The 24,674-nt window shown below is 33.5% G+C and overlaps 1 non-coding gene across 1 annotated transcript; it reads right to left on the reverse strand.

Moving 5' to 3' along the window:
* Window positions 1-15,944: 15,944 nt before the first annotated feature.
* Window positions 15,945-16,048, reverse strand: LOC112132517 (small nucleolar RNA U13). The gene has a single exon (XR_002914280.1). It is a non-coding gene; the product is annotated as a small nucleolar RNA U13 (small nucleolar RNA).
* Window positions 16,049-24,674: the final 8,626 nt, after the last annotated feature.

The raw sequence follows: 24,674 nt of genomic DNA on the forward strand, positions 1-24,674 counted from the left end.
GGCTTTCTAGAAGTATTGTTTATCATAATTGGAAAATATTCTTTTTTAAATTATTTATGTTTATATGAGTTTGTAGGAAGCAATTCAGCAACTCTAACAATAGAAGGTTATCAGTATAAGAAAATCTGTTTAGTGTATACAATTTCCTATATAGTCCCATCATTTCCATTCGTAAAAAATGATAATTTGTTATTATAATACTGAGAAATACATTCTATGAATCATCAGCTATTTTGTTGCTTATAAATATAATTTTTAAAATTTCAATTAATGTTTATATTAATTATTCATAACTGTGGTATTGGTCTAAATTATCCTCAAAGAACTACATTAATCTGGAAAGTCACTTCTGAAATATTTAGTAATTTATTTATGTAAACATATTCAAAAATAATTTTAGATCAAACCCTTGCTTTTTAGTAACTACAATAAAAGTAATATTTTTTTCATTTTTGTATTTAAAACATTGTGATTTCTGAATTAGCTAATAACTACCTACCTTTTAGACTTTAAAAAGTGGGTGTTCTCTCAAGTGAATAAAAGCTATTTGTTTTAATTTTCATAATTCTCCTCATTTTACAGTTGACATAATACATTTTTATCTCCAGAGTACCTATGTTTAATAAAACCTCCATTCTTACTGCATTTTAGGTTAGTAGAAAATGATTTATGTTTTTTCATTTCTAACTTTACATAAAGCACAGAATTTCAATGAAAATGCATTATTCTGAAAATCTTTCTCTACTGGAAAATTTCCAGACCAATATCTCTTCAAAAGAGGAAAGGCTGTTAAATAATGGACCCCAATGCCATTATGATACAATCCATGTAAGTATTTGTTACATGAAGAATATCCCATTGGGTGCAATTGATTATGGCGAATGTACTTAGATTGATTTCTGGGCTCTCAATATGGAAGCCTCTCTTTAATGAGTATGGTGGATAGACTAAGAGGGAAGAGAAAGACAATTTATTAAAGACAATTACTAGAGTTTGAAACTTTTTTGTAAGTGCATTTATTATCATTTGCTAGCTCCCCAGGAAATAAGAAGTTCTGACAAGATCTTTTACTATAACATGTAAAAACTTACTTAAGACTTGCAAGCAGAAAATGAGACATTAAACAGCTTAGTTGTGAATTATTTTCATTCACTGAGCATTAAACATTAATAGGATAATATTTCTATTTAGAACCAAGAAGCACTATATAATTAATATACTAACACATTTATTCATGTGGTTCATATAAATACATTAATAACATTTTTCTTGATCTCTAAAGAAAATGCTCCATTAGCCACTATTTTCTACCAAAAATGAAACATTTTCATTTGCATAAGCCTGTGGTATTTCCTTAGGAAATGCTTAGTTAGACATTTTTATATCGCCTAATAAAGTCAAGAAGTATATTCTGTCAAGGTCTTATTTCATCACCCCCTCAAGGTGGTGAAAGAGCAGGGAGAATCACTGGTAGGTATCAAGTGCTTAGATTTTTGGGAACCAGCCAATTCTCAGGGCACCAGCCTAGGGAGCTTATGCCTCTCTCTGGTCTTGGTTGGCTCACAGGCATTAATGCCAAGGGAAATAACAGGTGAGACAACAGAGGTAAGTAACTATAGGATTTATTGCTCATGCTGAATTGACGAGTGTCAGTGGGAGAATCAATTAGTCAGCAGTTGCAGATACTCTCTAGAGCAGTGCTTCTCATACTACAATGTGCATACAAATCTTCTTGAGATCTTGTTAAATTGTGGATCTTGATTCAGGAGGTCAAGGTAGGGCCTGGAATTCTATGGTTCTAGCAGTCTCCTGAGTGATGCTCATCATAGTGGTGTATAGTCGTAGAGTGCACTTGGAGTAGACTGCTCTGGAACACAGCCGGCTCAAAGTTACCTGTGCCTGAGGCACAATCACATCCCTACCAGATCCCCAGATCTTCCTACAAGATGGACATAATCAGTCATTTGAAGTATGTTTTCTCATTATAACTCTGTGCTTTACAGTGGAAGTCTTTTTGCAAGGGCAAGATGGAGACATTTAACTCTATTTTCTCAGAGAGCTATTTGTTACTTAGTCAACTACTACTATTTGACAGTCTGTATACTATTTCTCTTTCTCCACCTCTCTTCCTGCCCAAAGTCTGGCCAAACTGTACAACTACTCCAATGCCTTCTATTTCTAACTAGATAATTCTGATGACCTTCCCTTAAGCCATTCAATAGATTCACCTGCATATCAATACTTCAAACTCAACTAAATCCATTAAGGATTATGAAAAAGATTATGTCTGTTTTTAATGTAAACCCTATATATTTATCTGGACAGAGTTTTTAAAAACATGATAGAAGAGGATAAAACTTCCCAAACACTTCTGAGCAAATATGCAGTTACAAAATAAGCTTAAATTAGATATAAACAATAAATCATTTTCTAACCCTCTGTACTTCTCCAAAGGCGTTTCAAGTTTGTTTTCCTATGCATACCTTCATAGATGCAGATCTGTCAACTTAAATTTGTAAAATAATTTTCATATCAGAAAGGACCACATAGATTGTTTTTATTTGAAGCAATTGAGGAGAAAAGTGGGCTCTATCATTGCTCATGTGTTACACTTTGAATGATGTTGAAAGTTATTTCTGCTTCCATACAGTAATCCTCTCTATTAGACTTGTAGTAGTGCCTAAAATACCACTTAGGTTATTTGTGTAGGTAAGACATACAAGTCTTAATATGTTATTACTAAAAGATCAGTGCAAACTAAAAGATATTGTGAGAATTTATCAAGTTTATTCCAGTCACATTCTCCAGCCAGTGTCTTCTGCATCCTTTATGTTTGTATATTTATCTTATATATTCTCTAAATGTTGCAAGTCTCCAGGAATCTCTCTCTTACTTTATCTTTTTCTTGTGTTTTTCCATCTACTATTAACATAGGCTCATTTTCTTCACCCAGACTTTTTTTTTCTTTCAGTTATAAAGAGTACACTAAAGACTCTGAATTCTCACTAAGGCTGACATAGTGTTCTTGAGCTCCAGAAATATATTTCTTCTACCTACTTTATATATGCAAAAGCTAGATGAGAATTGATATTTGAAAGTATTACAATTATTAAAGGTTCTAATAGTATGTTAGTATAACCTATTTAGGTTAACATGCTTGTTAACATGCTTGTTAGGTTAACATGCTTGTTAACATGCTTGTTAACAAACATATCCTATGTTTGTTAGTGATAAGAACATATTTATTACTACCAACTCCTTTATCAAGTGCCCTGATCAACTTGTTTATTATTAATTTTCTCAGAATGCTGTTCTCACTAAGACTGAAAAATACAACTATAAGGAGTGGTCATAAAGTATATACACTTTCAAAAGGAAAAATAAATATTTTTATATTTATAATTTCTGAGTGTCGGAATTCATATAATTTCTCATATATAAATTGAATTGTCATTTTATAGCAAAAATGTGTTGCATGATTTAAAAGTAAAATTAATTTTGAAAGTGAATAAATAAATGTTCATTTAATTGATAAAACCCTTGTTTGTATTATCTTATTGTGACATATCCTGTTAGTAAATAGTAATGCCTGTTGCTGAACATAAAAAAAAAAGTTTTCTTGGTAGCTGTTGCCCATGTGTGGCAACTGGGAGCCCGAACACAGGCCCACCTGCCCACTGTGCCTGTGTGCACCATCAGGCAGCCTGAGGACAGCTCCTCACTACCTGCAGTCAACACCGGTGGCACCCTCTCAGGTTGTTCAAGGGCCTGAGGCTTGATCCACCCTGCCTGCAACTGTTGGCACCCGTGCATGCCATCCAGGACCTGAGGACAGACCTGTCCCACTGACCACTGCTGTTGGTGCCCAAACATATTGTCTGAGGGCAGCCTGGGATTCAGTCTTCTTCCCTGCCCACTGCTACCAGCATCTGATGCACTATCCAAGAGAATGAGAACAGGCCTGCCCTTTCTACCACCACTCTTGCCAATGTCCACATCATTTAGAGGCCTGGGGATTGACATATCCCACCCAACACCATCAGCAGCATACCCTCTGGGGGCCTCAGGATGAGTTTCCCTGCCTTCCACTGTCATTCACACGCACTGTCCAGGGACTTGGGAATAACCCACGCTACCTGCTGCTAGTGCCCACACATGCCTCCCTGGGACCTGGAGGACAGTTTTCTCAATCTACAGCTACTGCTACCACCATTATCCACCTGCATGTATGACCTGGGAGCCTGGGGATTGGACCGCCCAGATTGCCACTGCCACCAGTGGCACCCCACACATGTTACTCAGGGGCCAGCAGGTTGACCTACTGATGGTACTGCCACAGCCACTGCTATGCTTTCTTCCCAGGAGTTCAAGGACCTGCCCTTCCACACAGTCCATCGTTGTCACTGGTGACACTTGAGCAAGTAGTCCAGAGGCCCAAGGATGGGCCTGCCCAGATTTTCCACCAACAGAGCCCACTTAAGTCACCTGAGAGCCTGAGGACCAGTATGCCTGCCTGCCATAGCCACTGTTACTTTGTTAAATAGATTTTCAATGATTTTGCCTATCTCTTCTTCTGAATCTCTCGAAATTCAAATAGTTTGTCAAAGTATGATGTGTTATATGTCAGATAGACTTACCTCATGTTTAATCTTTTTTTGTTGTTGTTTTTGTTTTGGTCTGATTTAGTTATTTCAGAAGACCTGTGTTTAAGTTCAGATATTCTCTCTTCTGCTTTCTCTAGTTCACCTAGCATCCCCAGCAAAGCCTTGCCACAACTTCCATTAAAAACTGCAGCCCATGCTACTGAGAAACTCAGATACCCCAAACAAATTACAGCCAAACAAATCATACAAAGATTACAGCCAAACAAATCATACAAAGACTATTGTACTGCATCCACCTAAAATCAAAGCCAAAGCACCCTGCCCAACCAATAATATAGATACAGCTATAGAAAAGTGTATTTCCTATGAAAGTCAATCCATAAAATTGGAAGAAATGTGCAGACATGAATGTAAGGAAACAGGAAAACTAAAAAAGCAAAGAAACATAATAAAACAGGAACACAACAATTTTTCAGTAACAGATCCAAGTAGAAACAAAATCTGTAAAATAACTGAAAGTTCAAAACAATGATATTAAAGAAAGTCAGTTGGATACAAGTAAAAACTGATGAGTATTACAAAAATAAGGAAAACAATTTATGATCTCAATGAGAAATTCAGTGATAGTTCTCATGACAAAGAACTAAACAGAAATCTTGGACCTGAATAATTCAATGTTGAGAACGTCAATAGTAAACTAGACCAAGCAGAAGAGAGAATATCTAAACTTGAAGACAGGTTTTTTTGGAATAAACCAATCAGACAAAAAAAAAATAAAGAATAAAAGAGAATAAATAAGGACTACATGACATACGGGACTCTATACAGGGAGTTAATATTTGACTTTTGAGAGTTGCAGAAGATACAAATGAAGTCATAGAAAATCTAATAAAAAAATACCAGAAAACCTCCCCACTCTTGTAAGAGATATAACCATCTAAATACAGGATGTTCAAGCATTAATCAAATAGATTCAGTGCAAAAGTGTCTTCTTCGAAGCACATTATGGTCAAACTTTCAAAAGCCAAAGTCAAAGAGAGAATTCTAAAAACAGCAAAAGTGTCAAGTTACACATGACACTCAGGAATTCTCATAAGACTAACAGCATAATTTTCAGCAGAAACCATAATTTTCTGCAGAGCATGAGAGAATGGGATGATATATTCAAAGTATTAAAAGGATAAAAAACTGTCAGCCAAGAATGCTATTCACAGCAAAGCTACCCTTAAAACTAAAGGAGAATTAAAGTGTTCTTAAGCAAAAACAGAGAGAATTCCTCACCACTACGTTGACTCTACAGGAAATGCGTCAGAGAGTCCTACATTTGGAAGTGAAAAGATGATATCTATTAGTAGCATCATGAAAATACACTTGAGTATAAAATTCACTCATAGAGCAGATACACAAATAGCAAGGAGAATGGAGTTAAACATTACTGCTACAGTGAACCACTAAACTGCAATGATAAACAATAAGAGAGGAAGAAAGGAACAAATGATATACAAAACAACCAGGAAACAGTTAACAAAATGACAGGAATATGTTCTTCCCTATTAATATTCTGGAATGCAAACACATTAAATTTCCCAATTAAAAGATACAGACTGGCTGAATAGAAAAATACTTTGAATAGTGCCTACAAGAAACTAATTTTACCTGTAAAGACACATATAAACATGAAGAGATGAAAAAAACGTCCCTTGCAAATGGAACCTAAAAGTGAGCAGAAGTAGCTATACTTAGATGTAATAGACTTTAAATAAAAAAACTATAAAAATAGACAAGGTCATTATGTTATGATAAAAATATCAATTCAGCAAGAAGATGTAATAATTCTAGGTGTGTATGCACTCAGCATGGGAGCACTCTGCTATATAAAGCAAACATTATTAGATTTATTGGAGAAATAGAATCTAATACAATAATAGTTGGTGAATTCACCATGGCACTCTCAACATTGAACAAATTAGACAGAAAATGAAGGATGAAACATGGATTTAAATTGCATCTTAGACCAAATAGACCTAACAGACATTTACAGAACATTTCGACTAACAACGACAAAATACACATTTTTCTCATCAGCACATGGAACATTCTCCAGGATAGACCATATATTAGCCTACAAATTAAGTCTCAACAATTTTTTTAAAAATAAAAATTATATCAATTATCTTGTAAGACTACAATGGATTAAAAGTAGAAATAAAAGAAAAGAGGAAGTTTGAAAATGCACAAATACATGGGAAATAAAAAACATGCTCATGAATGACCATTGGGTCAACAAAGACATTAAGGAGAAAATTAAAAAAAAAAAAACCTATAACAAGAGAAAATGGAAATATAACATAACGAAACCTATGGAATACAGCAAAGACAATGCTAAGAGGAAAGTTTGTAGGAATGAAAACTATATACAAACCATAGAAAGATTTTAAACATCCTAAAGATGGACCTCAGGAAACTAGAAAATTAAGAACAATTTAACACAAAACTAGTAGAAGGAAAGAAATAAAAAGAATGGAGCACAACTAAACAAAATAGGGACAAAAAAATTTGATCAGGAAAACTGAAAATTTTTGAAAATAAAAAAATGATAAACTTCTGGATACACTAATAAATGATTAAAGAGAGAAGACCCAAATAAATAAAATAAGAAATGAAAAAGGAGACATTAAAATTTATACTACATGGGCCGGGCACGGTGGCTCACACCTGTAATCCCAGCACTTTGGGAGGCTGAGGCAGGCGGATCACAAGGTCAGAAGATCGAGACCATCCTGGCTAACACAGCGAAACCCCGTCTCTACTAAAAAAATACAAAAAATTAGCCGGGTGTGGTGGTGGGCGCCTGTAGTCCCAGCTACTCGGGAGGCTAAGGCAGGAGAATGGCGTGAACCCGGGAGGCGGAGCTTGCAGTGAGCCAAGATCACACCACTGCACTCCAGACTGGGAGGAGAGGGAGACTCCATTTCAAAAAAAAAAAAAAAAACTTATACTACATGAATGCAAACAATCATTCAAGGCTCTTATGATTGACTATATGCTAGCAAATTGAAAAACCTACAGAAAATGTATAAATTCCTGAAGAAGTACAGTGTACCAAGATTAAACTAAAAAGAAATAGAAAACCTTAACAGACTAATAGCATGTATAAGATTGAATCAATAATAAAAAAAAAATCTTCCAAGAAATAAAAAGCCCAGGACCAGATGGCTTTACTGATGAATTCTATCAAACTTATAAAGAACACCAGTTGCTCTCAAAGAATTCCAAAAACACAAACAGGAGTGAATTCTTCCTAACTCCTATGAGGCCCACTACCAAAACCAGAGAAGAACACAACAAAAAAAAAGAAAAACACAGACTGATATCCCTAAGGAACACAGATGCAAAAATCCTCAAGAAAATAGTAGCCCAAATTCAACAACACATCCAAAAGTTAATACACCATGATCAAGTGGGTTTGATCCCAAGGATGCAAAGAGTGTTCAATCTACACAAATTAATCATTGTTATATGTCATATCAACAGAATGAAGGTCAAATGTCATATGATCATTTAAATAGACACAGAAAAGAGCATTTGATACAATTCAACACACCTTTATAATAAAAGCTCTCAACAAATTAGGCATAGAAGGCACAAACCTCGACATAATAAAGAACATATCTGATAAACTCCCAGCTTTCATTTACCATATGAAATGGGGAAAAGCTGAAAGCTTTTTCTCTAAGGACTTGAACAGAGGTCCCCGATTTCACCACTCCTATTCAACATAGTACTGAACTGCCTAGCCAGAGCAATCAGTCAAGAGAATAAAATAAAAGACACTCAAATTGGAAAAGAGAAAGCCAACTTATTGTTCTTTACAGATGACATGATCTTACATAGAGAAAAAACTAAAGACTCCACCAAAAACCTGTTAGAACTGATGAATAGTAAAATTGCAGGATACAAAATCAATATACAAAAAAAATCAGTAGTGTTTCTATATGCCAATTGCAAATTAGCTTAAAATAAGAATGAAATCTCATTTACAACAGCTACGAGAAAAATAAAATACTACAAAATACATTCAACCAGGCAAGTGGAAGACCTCTATAATAAAAACTGAAAAGCACTGATGAAAGAAATTGAAGAGGACACAAACAAAGAAAAATACATCCCATGCTCATGTATTGGAAGAATTCATATTGTTAAAATGACCATACTACCTAAAATAATTTACAGATTCAATGCAATCCCCACTAAAATACCAGTGACATTTACCGTAGAAATAGAAACAATAATCCTAAAATTTGTATGGAACCACAGAAGACTCTGAATAGTTGAAGTAATAATGAACAAAAAGAACAAAAGTGGAGGCATCACACTATTGGACTTCAAAATATACTACAGAACTATAGTAACCAAAGAAACATGGTACTAGCATAAAAACAGACACAAAGACCAATACTATGGAAGTATAGTAACCAAAGCAGCATGGTACCAGCATAAAAACACACACACAGTCCAAAGGAACAGAACAAACAACCCAGAAATGAATCCACGTATTTACAGCCAACTGAGTTTTGACAAAGGAGCCAAGAACATTCAGTGGGGAAAGGACAGTTTCTTCAATAAATGGTGTTGGGAAAAGTGGATATCCATATGCGGGAGAATGAACCTAGACCCCTATATCTCACCACCTAAAAAATCCAACTCAAAATCTTTTAAAGAGTTAAATGTAAGACCAAAAACTTAAAAAACACTATAAGAAAACATAGAGGACAAGCTTTAAAAAATTGGTCTAGGCAAAGATTTTTTTGGCTAAAACATAGGCAATAAAAATTAATGGATGAGACTATATTAATGAAAATCTTCTGTACAGCAAAGAAAACAATTGACTGAACAGAGAGATAACCTAAAAATTGGCAGAAAATATTTGCGAACTATTCATCTGACATGGTACTAATATCCAGAATACACAAGGAGCTCAGACAGTGCAACAGCAAAAAAAAAAAAAAAAAAAAAAAAAAAAAAAAAAAAAAAAAATGCATTAAACAGTATGCAAAGGATCTGAATAGACATTTCTCAAAAGAGGACTTACAGATGGCCAACAGGTACATGAAAAAATGCTCAGTATCACCAATCATTAAGGAGATGCAAATCAAAACCAGATTGAGGTATCATCTCACTCCTGTTAGAATTATTATGAAAAAGACAAATAACAAATGCTAATAAGGACGCAGAGAAAAGAAAACTCTAGTACACTGTTGGTGGGAATGTAAATTAGTACAATCATTATGGAACATAATGTGTGAAGGTTTCTTAAAAAATTAAAAATAATTTTATGCAAACTGGATTTCATGCAATCAGTAATTCCCCTACTGGGTATTTATTCAAAGGAAAAGGAATCAGTATATCAGGGATATCTGCATCTCCATATTTCCATATTTACTGAAGCACTATATACAATAATAGCTAAGAGATGGAATTAACCTACAACTTCATCAACAGAATAATGAAGAAAACATATGTAACACAAGGAAATACTCTTCTTCCATAAAAAAAAATCAAATCATTTGCAAAAACATGTATGGAACTGTAGAACATTATGTAAAGTGAAATAAGCCAGGCACAGACAGACACATATTTCATGTTCCCATTCATATATGGAAGCTAAAAAATTTGACCTATTGGAGTAGAGAGTAGAATGATAGTTACCAGAGGCTAGGAAGGGTTGAGGAGGGGATAAAGAGGGATTGGTTGATGGGTACAAACATACAGTTAGACACGAGGAATAAGTAATATTGTTCGATAGCCCAGTAGTGATAACTATAGCTAACAATAAGTTATTGTATATATAAAAATAGCTAAAAGAGAAGATTTGGAAGTTCCCAACACAATGAAATGATAAATGTTTGAAGAGATGGATACCCTAAATAATCTGCTTTTATAATTACACATTGATGCATGCATCAAAAATATCAAACATGTCCCTTAAATATGGACAATTATGTATCAAATTTAAAAAATAAAAAATGTTTTATTCATTTTATTTAGAGATAGGATCTTGCTTTGTTGCCCAGAATGGAATGCAGTGGTACAATCATAACTCATTGCAGCCTCAAACTACTGGGCTCAAGTGATCCTCCTCCCTCAGATCCCGAGTAGCTGGGACTACATGTGTGCGCCACCACTCTCAGCTAATTAAATTTGTGTGTGTGTGTGTGTGTGGAGTTGGGGATCTTGCTCTGTTGCCCAGGCTGGTCTCAGTCTCCTGGCCTCAAGCGATTCCCCCACCTCAGCATCCCAGAGTGTTGGGATTACAAGCATGAGCCATCATGCCCTAACAAAAATGTTTTCCCAGTAGTCTTCAAAGTTTAGCAAAAATATTACTTTTCATTATTATAAAATTATTTCTAAAGATAGACTCTATTTTGCACATTATTAAGTGGTTGCTTTATCTCTCCCTTGGCAACTTGTTTCATTTAGCATTACAAATAAATTTTTTAGTTTTGCATGATATTTATTTTTGTCGTCACTAATTACCTACCTTTATTAATAAAGTACTTGCCTAAATTGTAGAGCAAGTCTTCCAGAATAATTTAACTTTTATCCTGTAAACCTTACCATAATTTTAAAAAATCAGTTTAATTAAATAATGATTAAGGAAATAAAAGAAAAATATTTTTAAACCTGAATTTTTTAAGTAGTTCAAAAGTTTGGAGACAATTACAATCTACAAAATAAAGAAATGTGATAAGGTACAGGCCAATAATGCCTTAAACATGTCTGAAGTACAGCATCAAAGTTAATGGTTCAAGGAATCATGAATTAATGAGGAATGGTCATTTTATCGGACAAAGGTAAAATATATTTATAGAAACAAAATAGAATAATTTTTAAAATGGTACTTATTAATTGGAATATTATAATAAAGAAACTAAATAAAAACTGAGATTTTGGAAGCTTTGTAACTCATAAAATAGCCATTATATATTACAATATAGGTACTTCTAATTCGCAACTCAGAACATCTTAATATTTTGTTCAGAAATTAGAAGATAGTTAAAATTTTGAGGTCAGGTCTGTCAGATGTAGCAGCGAACATACATCATCATCTAAGAGTCATGAAGCCGTCCTGATATCTTTTCCAAGTAGTAAGCTAGCATTCCTCAAGGGGATTCTTTTCAAAGAGCAGCCATAATATAGGCAATTCTTGCTAATTTAATGACTATCTACAAGCTGTATAAGAGTATAATAATAAGGATGTCTTGAAGATGCCACTGTCATAAAAATACAGGTGTCTGTACGTGAGACTTTTAGTAAAACCTTCATTTTCTGTGAATGGCTTACTGATTTGCAAATTAGCTGTATTAAAAGTAATAATAAATAATATATTTTAAAAAATGCAGAAATTGCTACAAATCAGTAAAACTGACTGTACATTAGAAGGCCTTTGTCATATAGAACATATAATAACTAACATGTTACTTAGTGTTTGCTTTGCCCCTCCACTCACCTACACAAGTCTGCTGCATTGCTGGTTCTTCCTTTGTCAAGAGCCTTCCCATGCCATAGACAGCTGGGCTGTGAAAACTAAGGTGGGCTCTTGGCTACAGATGCTAGTAATCAGAATCAGGACTCTAAAGGTACAGGAATTTTATATATATATATAAAGCAGGAGGGCAAATACTTGGAATTTGCCCAACTCATATTACAATCAAATACTGGAAAAAGAAGAGCTCAATTAAAAAATTATTAGTATTTTAAACAAATATATCATATATAATACATATATGTATTTAAATATGTAATATATTTAACATAATAATGTAATATATTTACATAATAAAATATGTAATATATGTAATATATGTAAACATATACATATTTAAATATGTAATATATGTTTTATATATAAGTATGCAATACCTATTTAACATAATAACGTAATATATTTACATAATAAAATATTTAATATATGTAAACATATACATATTTAAATATGTAATATGTTTTATATATAAGTATGCAATACCTATTAAATAAATATGTAACATATGTATTTTATATATATATATATATTTATGGTGATTAACCTATTTCTACTTTAATCTCATATACAACAGGCTGTGTCAGAGAAGAAATGTGTCTTTCAGATAAAATTTACCAGACCAAAAATAGCCAAGTCCACACCCAGAGAATGGAATGGTAGACATAAAAATTCTGCTTCATGAGTTAGATTTAGTGCTCTGATGGAAATAGGAATTTGCCTCCCTAAAAGGGCAGATTATGCATTTATATATAATCTATTAGTTAATTAATATATTATTAATATAATATAGTTTATTATAATATATACTATAATGTTGGTGTTATAATATAATTAATATACAGATTAATAATATATATTAATTTATATAAATATATTTGATACATATTGACTATATAATATGAAATAAATGTTTTAAATTTTTATTTTAATCATTTGTCAATATTTTATCATGAACTTTATATGATGTTTGGTGTTCTTTTGGACATTAGAAATTGGTGTTTAAACCCACCACCCCATCTCTCTTCATTCTAGTTTTATTCATATTTTGCCAAAAATCTAAGCTGTGCTATGCAAACTCTGATCCTGGACATAACCAGCATCCATCCTGAATAGACACATGCCTATACCATTTGCCTGGCATTATATTCCGAATTTGTATACAATTTAATAGAACAGCGTTCATGGATTTTGACAACAACATGAGACTCCTGAGTCAGAGGTTAAGGATTTTATTACTCATGGCCCAGAAAATAATACAAGCATCAGTATACTCTTCTCCATTTATTTTACTGCTATTTTAGGAGGTAATGTAGATAGTCTCACATAGATATCTACACACATATACACAGAGGGATATGTGATTAGGAACCTAGAGTTTAAGAACCTGAATCTTTTTTACTAGGCAATAAGCATTCCTGCACTTTGCTCTGAAGAGAAATGCTATTTCTATTTTCCAGTGCAGAAACTGCTCAGGAATATAGCAGTTAGTGCCTTACTTGGAAGACATGTAGAAATTCAAGAAACTCATGGAAAGTTGTTCCCCACCAAGATGAATAACATATCATTATTTGAAAAAATATTAAATCCTAGCCAACTTCCTTCCTGTTTCATCACCACGACCAACCCCCTTCAACTTTTCTATGAACTTCAATTAATAGATTAAGGGAAAACGTATTCGGCCAAATAGGCATTACAATGTTATGTGTAAGATTTTGTAGAAATTTCAAAAAAATATGAAAAAAATTGTAAAAGGGTCCAAGAAAAACATGGCTGTTATGAAAACGCTATAATATTTCATCTGCTAATGTGATGAAAAACTGCTGGCCAGGATTCTAGAAGACAACTTCAAGACCTTTAACACTTAAAGTTGACTAGTGGTCAGTTGCTAAAATTTATTTAATTGTATGAAATATCATCAATAGAACTAAATTTATACATTAATGCTTATTTAAGTAAATATCATAATCTCTCATAATTTCTTCTTATATGTTTAATACTCTAAAACTTAAGTATTCATGTCAAAATTAGAAATAATATGCCCACATTTTAAGAGTTGTCATTTGTTTTGTTTTGAAAATTAGTGAAAGTTACGTGATGAATTGTCTACATTATATAAGAAACAAAACAGCACATTGAAAACATTAAAAAGTTAGGTGGTTCAAAACTTATTAATCCAATATTTGTAACAAAGTTAGTCTTAATTTTGGTGAGAAATACATACTTTTGAATAAGTTCCTCGTAGTAATTTGACCATTCTACCATAATAGAACCATTATATTATCATTTTTCTTATTCAGTTTTTTAAGGATTTGAAAGCAGTAGCATTAACATTGAACTATCATGAAAAATCCTGATGACAATCACAGAAAAATATAATCATACATAATAGTAAGTAAATGTTTGGGGTTTCTGCATCTCTGGACTCATATCAATGAAAGTAAATTAGAAATTAAAGGTGTTATTTAAACTTGTTAAATAAGTTGGTGTGAAAACACAAGCTCTTAAAAACTCTAAAATGTGACGTAATATTTTTATACTTTTGAGAGAAAGCAACTGATGCAAAAGCAAGGGCCAAAAGAGAATCAAGCATAATATCAGTATTATTAGGCTGCCTCTAAAATAGTCTTCATTAACAAGACAAAATTACAAAATTGGATTTACTTTGTTTCAAAAGTTCTGCCATGAGATAAAGATATTTTCATTGTTTTGAAGTGTCTTTTCTCTTCTATCAGTTTAGATTAAGTTATCTGAGAAGTTTCTATTATTGTGAAAAAAATTGAAGAATGGGTATTAAAAGAAAATTCTACCATATTTGGCTCTTTTGTCACACACCTGCTCATGCACACTCTCCATTCTATGTACTGGCTAATCTACCCTTTTAGGGAGACAAATCCCTAATTCCATCAGAGCACTAAATCTAACTCATGAACCAGAATTTCTGTGTCTATCATCCCGTTCTTTGAGTGTAGATTAGGTTATTATTGACCTGGTAAATTTTAAGCTAAAAGACACATTTCTTCTCTGACACAGCCAATAGTAAGTGAGAGTGAAGCAGGACTAGGTTAACAACCATAAAAAATCATATTTGAAAAAGGACAATGAGAAACACATGGATTTACTGGTGTGTAATTATCATAACCCAATACCAGAAATAATAAAGTCATCTACTCTGAGAGTGGAATAAGTTTCTTCATTAGCCCATCTAGCAAATACTTACTTTGCTTTATGAAAGAAACTCGTTTCTCATTTCTCTCCCCACTCTTGGTTCTGAACTTTAAGAGATTTGATCTTAATCATTTTTTTCTTGTTTATTTTTTTTCATGTCCAAACTGAAGTAATTCATATTCAAGATTCCCCATGATCCAAGAAAGCCACTGATGCTACAGCTATTTTCTTCACATTTCATATAGGAAGAAGGAATGAAATTGGGAATTCCAGCAAAATGATATCTGCTTACATCTGTTGGCCATCTCTAGCTGCCAAGGAGACTGAAAAATATAAGGGTTTTTTGGCCAAATATGTTGTTTATCAACACAAAATTATGGTGCTGCAAGTAAGATTGAATGCAAACATAAATATTGGCACAGTAACTAGTAATCTATGAAACAAAGCATAACATCACATTAATCCTCTTTCTGCAACTGTGGTGTTCTCTTCCCATTTCCTGGTGAAGCCTTGGTAGCACCATCCACTCAATGAGCAACAGAAATCTGACAGTAATTTCTGACATGTATTTTTCTCTCTCACCCCATATCCAATCATGAAAATACTCTCAGAATTCTCTCTTTTTATAATGTCCGCCAGATAATGTGCTGATAGCATAATAAGGTTTGAGGAAGGCATGTCTCACACATGAGTCTGAAAACCTAATCATCACACTTGTGAACTACGAAAAGATCTCTCAGGATGCTTAACTACCTTCAACTTGGGTCCTTTAACTGCATGACACTCTAGCTCCAGCTACATGGTTTTTTCCTTGCACTTTCAATCCAAAACATTAAAACCTATTAGATATATTCATGATCAGTTTCTCATTAATTTCTTGATCCTTTGCAATCTGTTTTCTATCGCTTTTCTCCAATCTGAACACCCCTTAAAAAGGTATTCAAGGACATCGACTTGCTAAATCAAGTAAAACTTCTAATTTTCATTTTATTCATTCTCACTGAAGCTTAAGGCTCTATTGCTCACCTCCACCATCTTGAACCTCTTTTATCCTTTTGACTCCACTTTTACCATCCATTCTTTCTTCCTTCCTATAACTTTATAGGAACTCCTCTTTCTCTTCTATGTCAATTAACTCACTTGTATTTAGGATACTATTTATTATTATTGCCTTAGAAACCATAAATAATCATCTCTCTCCTTTATATTTGACCACTTTATATAAAATAGGTTAATCCCAACGATATTCAATACACTGTATTAAGCAGAGTGGCTCTCAAAAGATGTCCATGCCCTGATCCCTAGAATGTATGTGTACATTAGATGAACTAGAATGGATTTTCCAATGTAAATAAGGTTATAGATCTTAAAATAAGATGATTATATTGTGTTATCTGGTTGGCCCAGTCTAATCATATAAATCCTTAAAGGAAAGGAAGGAGTGTAGTGGAAGAAAACAATGGAGTTTAGAAGTGTAAAAGAGACTTGACCTGACCGACCTGGAAGGGCTAAATGGAAAGCATGCGAAGAAATGGAGACAACCCCTGGGAGCAAAAATTTGCTCCCAGCTGACAGACAGAAAGGAACTGAGAACCTGAGAACTGAGAACTGAGAACCTGAGTCCTACAACCTCAAGGAACAAAATTCAGCCAATACCCTGAATATGCTGAGAAGTGGATATTTCCTTAGAGGCTCCAGCGGGGAAAGCAGCCTTGCAAAAACTTAATTTCTGCCTCTCAGAGTTTTGACTTACAGATACTATGTAATAATAAATTTATGTTGTTTTGAGCTGCCCAGTTTGTGGTAATTTGTCATGGCAATAATATAAAATTAATACACACACAAAATACCTTATCATCTTAACACAAATAAAGGAAATTCTGGGAATTTGGAGCCTGAACATGGCTCTCCTCCACTCCCCAGCCAGACTTAGGTTATTTGCCTCTCCTGAGTCCAGTGGCTGCTGACACTTGCAGGCTATTAGGAGGGACTAGGCCTCAAGACTTGTGGAGGTCCCTTTAAAGAGTGACGTGGGGGACAAGAAATTTCCTGCAATAAGGCTAAAAAGTCCAGAGGCTTTAATGGAAGAAAAAGCCTCCTGCCAGGAGCTGTTTGTGGGGGAATTAGTGAAACCTGGGCATAATGCCATAGCCTTTTGTGAGTGCCAGAATGCCAGAAAGATACTAAAAGTGCAAGCTGGGTCTCTCCAAAATGCCAAGGGGAAAAAAGCATGTTTGTCTTCTTTACATATAAAAATGGAAAGTATACAAAGACCCACAAAGGGAAAGATCTACTGCAATGGCCTTAAGCAGAAGCTAACACTTTGCCCTTAGTTCATAGATGCACAGTGTTCCCAGTCCTTTTGATTTTGTCTGACATTTAGATATGAGTCCCAATATATCCAACAATTAAGTACATAAATGAATGCATAAAAATGCATAAATAAATGCATAAAAATCTGCTCTTTTGATAGCCTCCCCACATAGATAAAAAAGGGTCAGATTGAATAATCAAAACACATACCCATTAATGCAGAATTAGTAGGGAGAAGTGACCAAATCTTGTAATAAAAAAAAAAACCCAAATACTCAAGCACTTGAAAGTTATTTATTTTTAATTTTTAATGTTTATTTATTTATTATTTATTTTAGAAACAGGGTTTTGGTTTTTTACCCAGGCTGGAGTGTAGTGGCATGATTTTGGCTCACTGTAGCCTCAACCTCCTGGGCTCAAGTGATCCTCCTGCCTCAGCCTCCTGAGTAGCTAGGATGACAGATGCATGGCACCATGCCTGGCTATTTTTTAGCTTTTAGTTTTTTGTAGAGATGGGGTCTTGCCATATTGCCTAGGCTGGTCTTGAACTCTTGGCCTTAAGCAATCCTCCTGTCTCAGCCTCTGAAAGTGTTGGGATTAAGGGTGTGAGACACTGCACCTGGCCAAAAGTTCTAACTGCAACATTATAAAGTGCTCTGGGAGCATGGCAGCACACTAGTCAAATTTAGAAAATTCAGTTTATGAATTAAAGGAGAGTATGATCAAGACTGAATGCTGAATTAAATAATATAGAAGATCAGATGCAAGAAATATCTCAAAGAACATACACGTAAAGTAAACAAAAGCTGTAACACTTACACAGTAGATCCATGAGGCTGAATGTGACTAATAAGTTCTGGTGGAGAAAAGGGAACAGGAGGAAAAGAGTAAGCAAACAACACAAGAAAATGTCTTTGAGCTAAAAGGTCTGAATTTGCAGGTCTAAAGTTTCTAACTGTAGTGACTTAGACAAGTACAGTGTTTATTTTTCTCACATTGGAAGATGTCAGATTTTTAATCCAGGCCTGGAATGGTGACACAACCATATCATGGGGTATCCAGAATCTTTCTACCTTTCAGCGCTCTATCCTTAGCATGTCATTTGTCTTCATGCTCCTAAGATGCACCGACCGCATCAGAACTTCCTACCAATAGTGAATAGTGAATGCCAAGAGCTTTCACGACATGAAGTTTTATCTTTAAAATGGGAAGCAGGATATTCTACTAAGACCACATTTACTTCATAATTGTTAGAATGATAATAAATACTCTGTTTATAAATATTCACAGTACTGCCTGCAATAAATAACATAAAACCTGAAATCTCAATAATTTATATCAACAAACATTTATTTCTCACTGATATTAAATGTTGGTGTCTGTTTCTTTGGTGCACATTTCTTTTTCACTTGGTATCAGGGAAGAGGACCAAAGCATATTTGGTTTTTAACCAAATGCTGTATCTGAGGCAGAGAGAAAAGATCAGGTGTTGGAAACTTCCAGTGTTCCTTAAAGCTTCTGCTTAGACATAACATACATCACTCATGTTCACAGTCTATGGATCAAGGCAAGTCACATGGACAAGCCCGACAATTAAGAAATAAGTATATTTTGTCTGCAAGGAGTTGCTCTCTGTCACATTGCAATGCATACAGATGTCTAATCCTCTCAGAGGAAGTGAAATAAATATTTGGAAAATAATTCTCCCCATCAGTATAAATCAATAATTAGAAGACAATTTAGTACAGTAAATAATAGATAGATGAGCTTTGAGGTCAAACAAATTTGATTCAATTCTGGCTCTGTTGATTACACATTGTTTCTAAGCCTTTGACTTCTTACTGGCAAAATATGTTAATATCTATGACAAATGCTCTATTATAAAACATTTATGCCTTAAGTTCCTTTGAAAATGACTGGCACATAGTTACTGCCTAACCATTTCTTATCATATCTTAGACCATATAAACATAATCTTATTTTTTTAATGGTAATATCAACCAACTTGCTGATAAGTTTGTGATAAATATATCTATAAACATACTAATTATCTGGATTTTCATGGTACATCTTGTTTAGACAGGAAAGGTTAAAGCTTTGGCATTTGTATAGGGGATTAGACCTTTAATAAACTAAATAATAGTGTAAACAAGTCATGTTAAATTCAAAAAGCTGAATATTTTATGCAATCATATTTGGCCTTACACAACTATATATATATATACTTATATATACTTATATATACATATATATAATTATATATATTTTATGAATTTTCATTAAAGGATTTTATTTCAAGAATGTAAAGATTGATTGCATTTTTCAGATTGTAAACAGTTAAATATACATACGCATATCTATTCATTCTCTGATCTTGCAGAAGATATCCAAAACATATTTATAAATTTAAGAATAAAAGGTACTATTAATTATTCAGGATTTCAGCCTATTTATTCATCTCTATGGTAACAATTTGTATAGTTTTCCAAATTACTCATAAACAACTATTGACAAAAATGAGATGAGATTAAATTTCGTGGCTTCTGATTTTGGAAAGGAACTGGGCTATTGATTTATGCTTTTTTAAGTTTCTTTCTTTATTGATTAGTCCATTTTTCCTTAGCTCAATTTTTTGACGTGGTTTGTTTAATTGACAAGGAAGTTTCAAGACAGCATAATGAGATTAAATTAAATCTTTGTTTGGCAATCTTTTCATTATCTTTCATTTTGCATTCCCTGATACAAATTTTTTTATTCTCCTATTTTTGCAATTCATTAGACTCCCAAAAGCTTTCCCTTTCCTTTGTCAGTATTATGGTTTAAAATCCCAGATGTATGTAGTACTAAATAACTATTTAAGGATATTCAGCTCATCATATTAGCACTGAAGTAAAATATGGCATTTTTTTCTGAAAATGCAAACATCTCAACTATTTAGAGACTAACTTGTGGATATGTTTATAATATACATTACAGACAATTTTTAAAAAATTATTTTGGCACAACAAAGCAGATTTCACATTCTAATGACTGTCCCAAGGATCACAAGGTAGCTATTGCATTTGACTGTTAAACACATTTTTTTAAATCCCATTTTCCCTCTTCTAATCAGAGATCCAGCCCTCTGACTATATGTATAGATGTGTATTTTAGATTCAGACACTTGTAGTGTCTCATTCTTTGGAAAATGATGAATGCTCTAGAGGTAGGCCTCAGATTCAAGCAAGACCAGAGTCTGTTTCTCTAGGATTGCTATGTAGACATTGGAAAAAGAAACTCTATTGCTGCTAAAATGGCCATGCTAAGAGATGTGTGTCTGAAACCTTTGGTAGCTGACTAGATCCTGGTTCCAGTCTTGAGGCTCTGGAACTTGCAGCTCTTCTTCAGATCTTGTGGCTACCATGAGATCCTCTCAATCAAGAGAACAAGTGTATTTCTCTTTATTACATATGTTAACCAAGTCTCTGTCATTTATAATAGCCAACATGGTCATTTTTAAAGTAAATACTAGGGGTTCTTACTTTGATAAATTATTAATTAAATATAAGTTTCCAGAACATTAAGAATCTTTTCTGCCCTTGATAAATTGAGAGTGATTGTCTCAAAGACCTGGTTCAGGTCAAGAAAAGATGAGTTGATGTTACATGACTCTGTTGTGTTTTACATTGCAAATGGAGAGGAAGGGAGGCTGTACCTGCATAGTTTCTGAACTTGTTAAAAATATTTTATTTTTCAACTAGAAAGAAGAAAAGTAATACAGTACATCTGTGTCATAAATTAACTTATATTGATTCAAATACAACTGTCTCTCTGCTCCTTCTTCATATTCAACAATAAATAAGAGAAAGGGAAGGAGGGATGGAAGGATGAAGAAAGAGAAGAGCTTTTTTATTTGTGTGTGCATGTGTGTGAGGTCAAGTAAAATCAAATCCAGAGAGATGAAAGAATATGGTTAATTAAGGCAATTTTACAAATCTTGAACTTTTTATCCTACTATTCTTTCTTTTCTACTTCCTCCTTTTTGTTTATGTGATTAAAATATAATCTAATGCTTATTTAAAGACATTACTATGCTAGGTTTTTTAATCACTTAAACTGATGATGTAACATTAAGATATTATCAAGGGTAATAATTTTGACTTTACCTTATGATTTAATTGTAGAATCCAAATCTTATATAACTATGACTCCCTTATTTTGAAAGCTGTTTCAGCTTTCCAAGTCCATGTTAAAAGAAAACATGGAGAAGTAAAGGAGTGGGAAGCAAAAAACATGGGAAAAAACATTAGGTTTTGACTGAGTTTAGACACATTTTTAAAAAGCATTGCAAACTCAATGCCAAAAGGCTCGGTGTGAGCTCTCATGTCCCAGAGTAGTAGAACGACACCTCACAATGAATTCATCGAGGAATACTTAGTTATGACAAACCATTTTAGGGATTCATTATTAATTAATAAGTGTTCACTTGAAGAAGAAATTGTTATCCTTGCCCCCAACATGTTTGTTTACCAGAGAATGGGATGAATGAGTAGGTGTTGTATTGCTCAAAAGTTGCCAATTAATAACTTGTTCTGATATCTAAAAAAAAAAAAATAGCAAAAAAAGGTTTGGATAAAGCTTCCGGTAAAATATAAAGATGAGTAATAATCTAGTACATTTTTTAACATATTACAGAAAATCTCAAACACTCACTAGAGAAGATAGTAAAACAAACCCTTAATGACAACATCATAGAACTTCAACAATTACGTGCCTTGAGCCAGAAAAAGGAGAGAGTCAGAAAAATACAGCATCTAACAATTAGGAGGTGTGGTTGGTGTTTTGAACAGAAAGAATAAAACCAAGATTTGACCTCATGATGAGCTCTAATAGACTCAATGAGAATCATAATAACTAGAGACTGTTTGATCCATACCAGGACTATTCTTGAGCCAGGTAAAGAGTTAAGATCAAGATAAGAGTAGAGACTGATTAGATTTTTAGTCATGATGCTCTATGCTATGGAAAACAGTCAATCAACCATTTAAGACTAAGTGATCTAATTCATATTATCTTTTAACTCTGACTTTAGATGCAAACCATTTCATTGTGAAAGTTACCAGCAGGGAAGAGAGTAAACCAGAAATAGCAACAGGAACTCAGAGAACACCAGTTATTAATTACAGAATATCATAGGAAAGGGATCAGAACAGTACAAGTTAGAATGTCATTTCCAAGTTTTTTTTCTTTCTCTAGGATTCTTTCAGACTTTTTCTTTCTTTTTTTATTCAAGCTTGGATTGCAATTTTGATTTGTATTAGAGAATCTGGGCTATAAAAAGATTTTGCTTAAACTCATTAAACGGTAAAACTGCTTATATACTTGTATCTTTGCCAATTTTCAATCTGAAGGACTAAAAGCATGTTTTTAGCTATGAAAAATGAGTAAGATTACTGATTGGAATTTGGTCACATCATTTTTTGACAGAAAGAGTCTGCGAATGGCATCAAAATGAACAATAAATGCCTACCCTAAGGCTTTCTCTGTTCAATACTTCTTGCTCATGACTATTCTGTTCAAGTTGTAGAATCATAAAGCTTAGAGAATGTTCTGCTTTGAGTAAGCTAAGATTCCACAAACAGCTTTATATTGGTGTAAAGACACAACTAGGAATTAAATGTATTTATCCCCCTTAATAGTCCTTTGCTAAATTAGATCTTCATGTCATTTCTATATTTTATATTATAATTTTTAAAACAATAATGTTTTACTATTTATTATCTGGATACATATGTAGGCCAGGCACTATTCCAAATGATTTATATTTAATGAGTTATTCAATACTCACACCAATCCTTTCAGAAGTAAAATATTATTAGCTTCCTTCTTTGTACTGATAATGAAAGATTTCTGAGGCACAGAAATGTTAAGTATTTTTCCCAGAGCACAGAATTAGTAAGTAGCTGAGCAGGGATTCAAATTCAGCAAGTCTGTTTCCAGGCCCTAACCATTAACCTAGACGAACAAAAAGCAGCAACACAAAAATAAACAGACAATCAAAAGTTTAAAACATTTTCAGTTGATAGATATTTATAAATACATCCACTGGCTTCTATTGTTCCCAAATTCAAAGTAGTAAGAAAGGCAGCCAAAATTTGCAAATGCAAACATTTATGGCCTTTTCCATTTCAGTAATGATGGTAACACTTTGTTTTAGGGTTTATACAAGATGATTTTTTTTAAAAAAACTGTAAGGATAAGACTAGAAAGACCAAAATAAATAAATAAATAAATAAAAATTCAAACAAATTTTTATCTCATTTCTTCAAAACACCTAAATGTTTTCAGAATTTTGAAAACACTTCTTGGGGAAAGAAAAGCACTAGAATCAGAATCAAAGTAGAATATGTTAGCAGAAGAAAGGCAAAGGAAGACCTATACATTTGTATAGAATGGTGGCAGATACTGTATGCTGTGCTGTACCTCTTAGGATTCACCAAGTCAGATGTGCTAGAGAATTGACAACCATTGTTCAGCAGTCATCAAACAATAAACTCACATATAAGTATTCCAGCTCTCTCATCCTTCAAGTAGCATAACTTTAAGTTTGACATCATTTCCCAAATTTTTCTTATAGGATTAAGTTTCATTCACTCACAGTGATAGCTGGCTTGATGATATCCTCTTTTTATTGCTGTTTTTTTTGAATATTTATTGGCATCTAACAAACTACTCCAAATATTAGTGGCTTCAACACCAATCATTTTACTGAATTTTTCAATTTTTATAATTTACACCTTTGGGCAAAGCCCAACTGTGCATTTCTTCTGATACATATCACATCAACTGGGGACACTCAGTGGTATTGAGCTGGTGGCTGGGATGATATTGAGGATCCAAAATAATTTTGCTGACTTTGTTCACATTCCTAGTGCCTCTGTGAGGACATCTGGAAACCTGAGCCCAGCTGGATCTCTCTCCTTGTCCATGAACTACTAGGACGTTCCCACTTGGTCTCTCTAACAGGTAATTGGACTTCATACACGGCTGTTTACTGCCCTGATGCC

Source organism: Pongo abelii, chromosome 11, assembly GCF_028885655.2.
Source record: "Pongo abelii isolate AG06213 chromosome 11, NHGRI_mPonAbe1-v2.0_pri, whole genome shotgun sequence".
NCBI lineage: Eukaryota > Metazoa > Chordata > Mammalia > Primates > Hominidae > Pongo > Pongo abelii.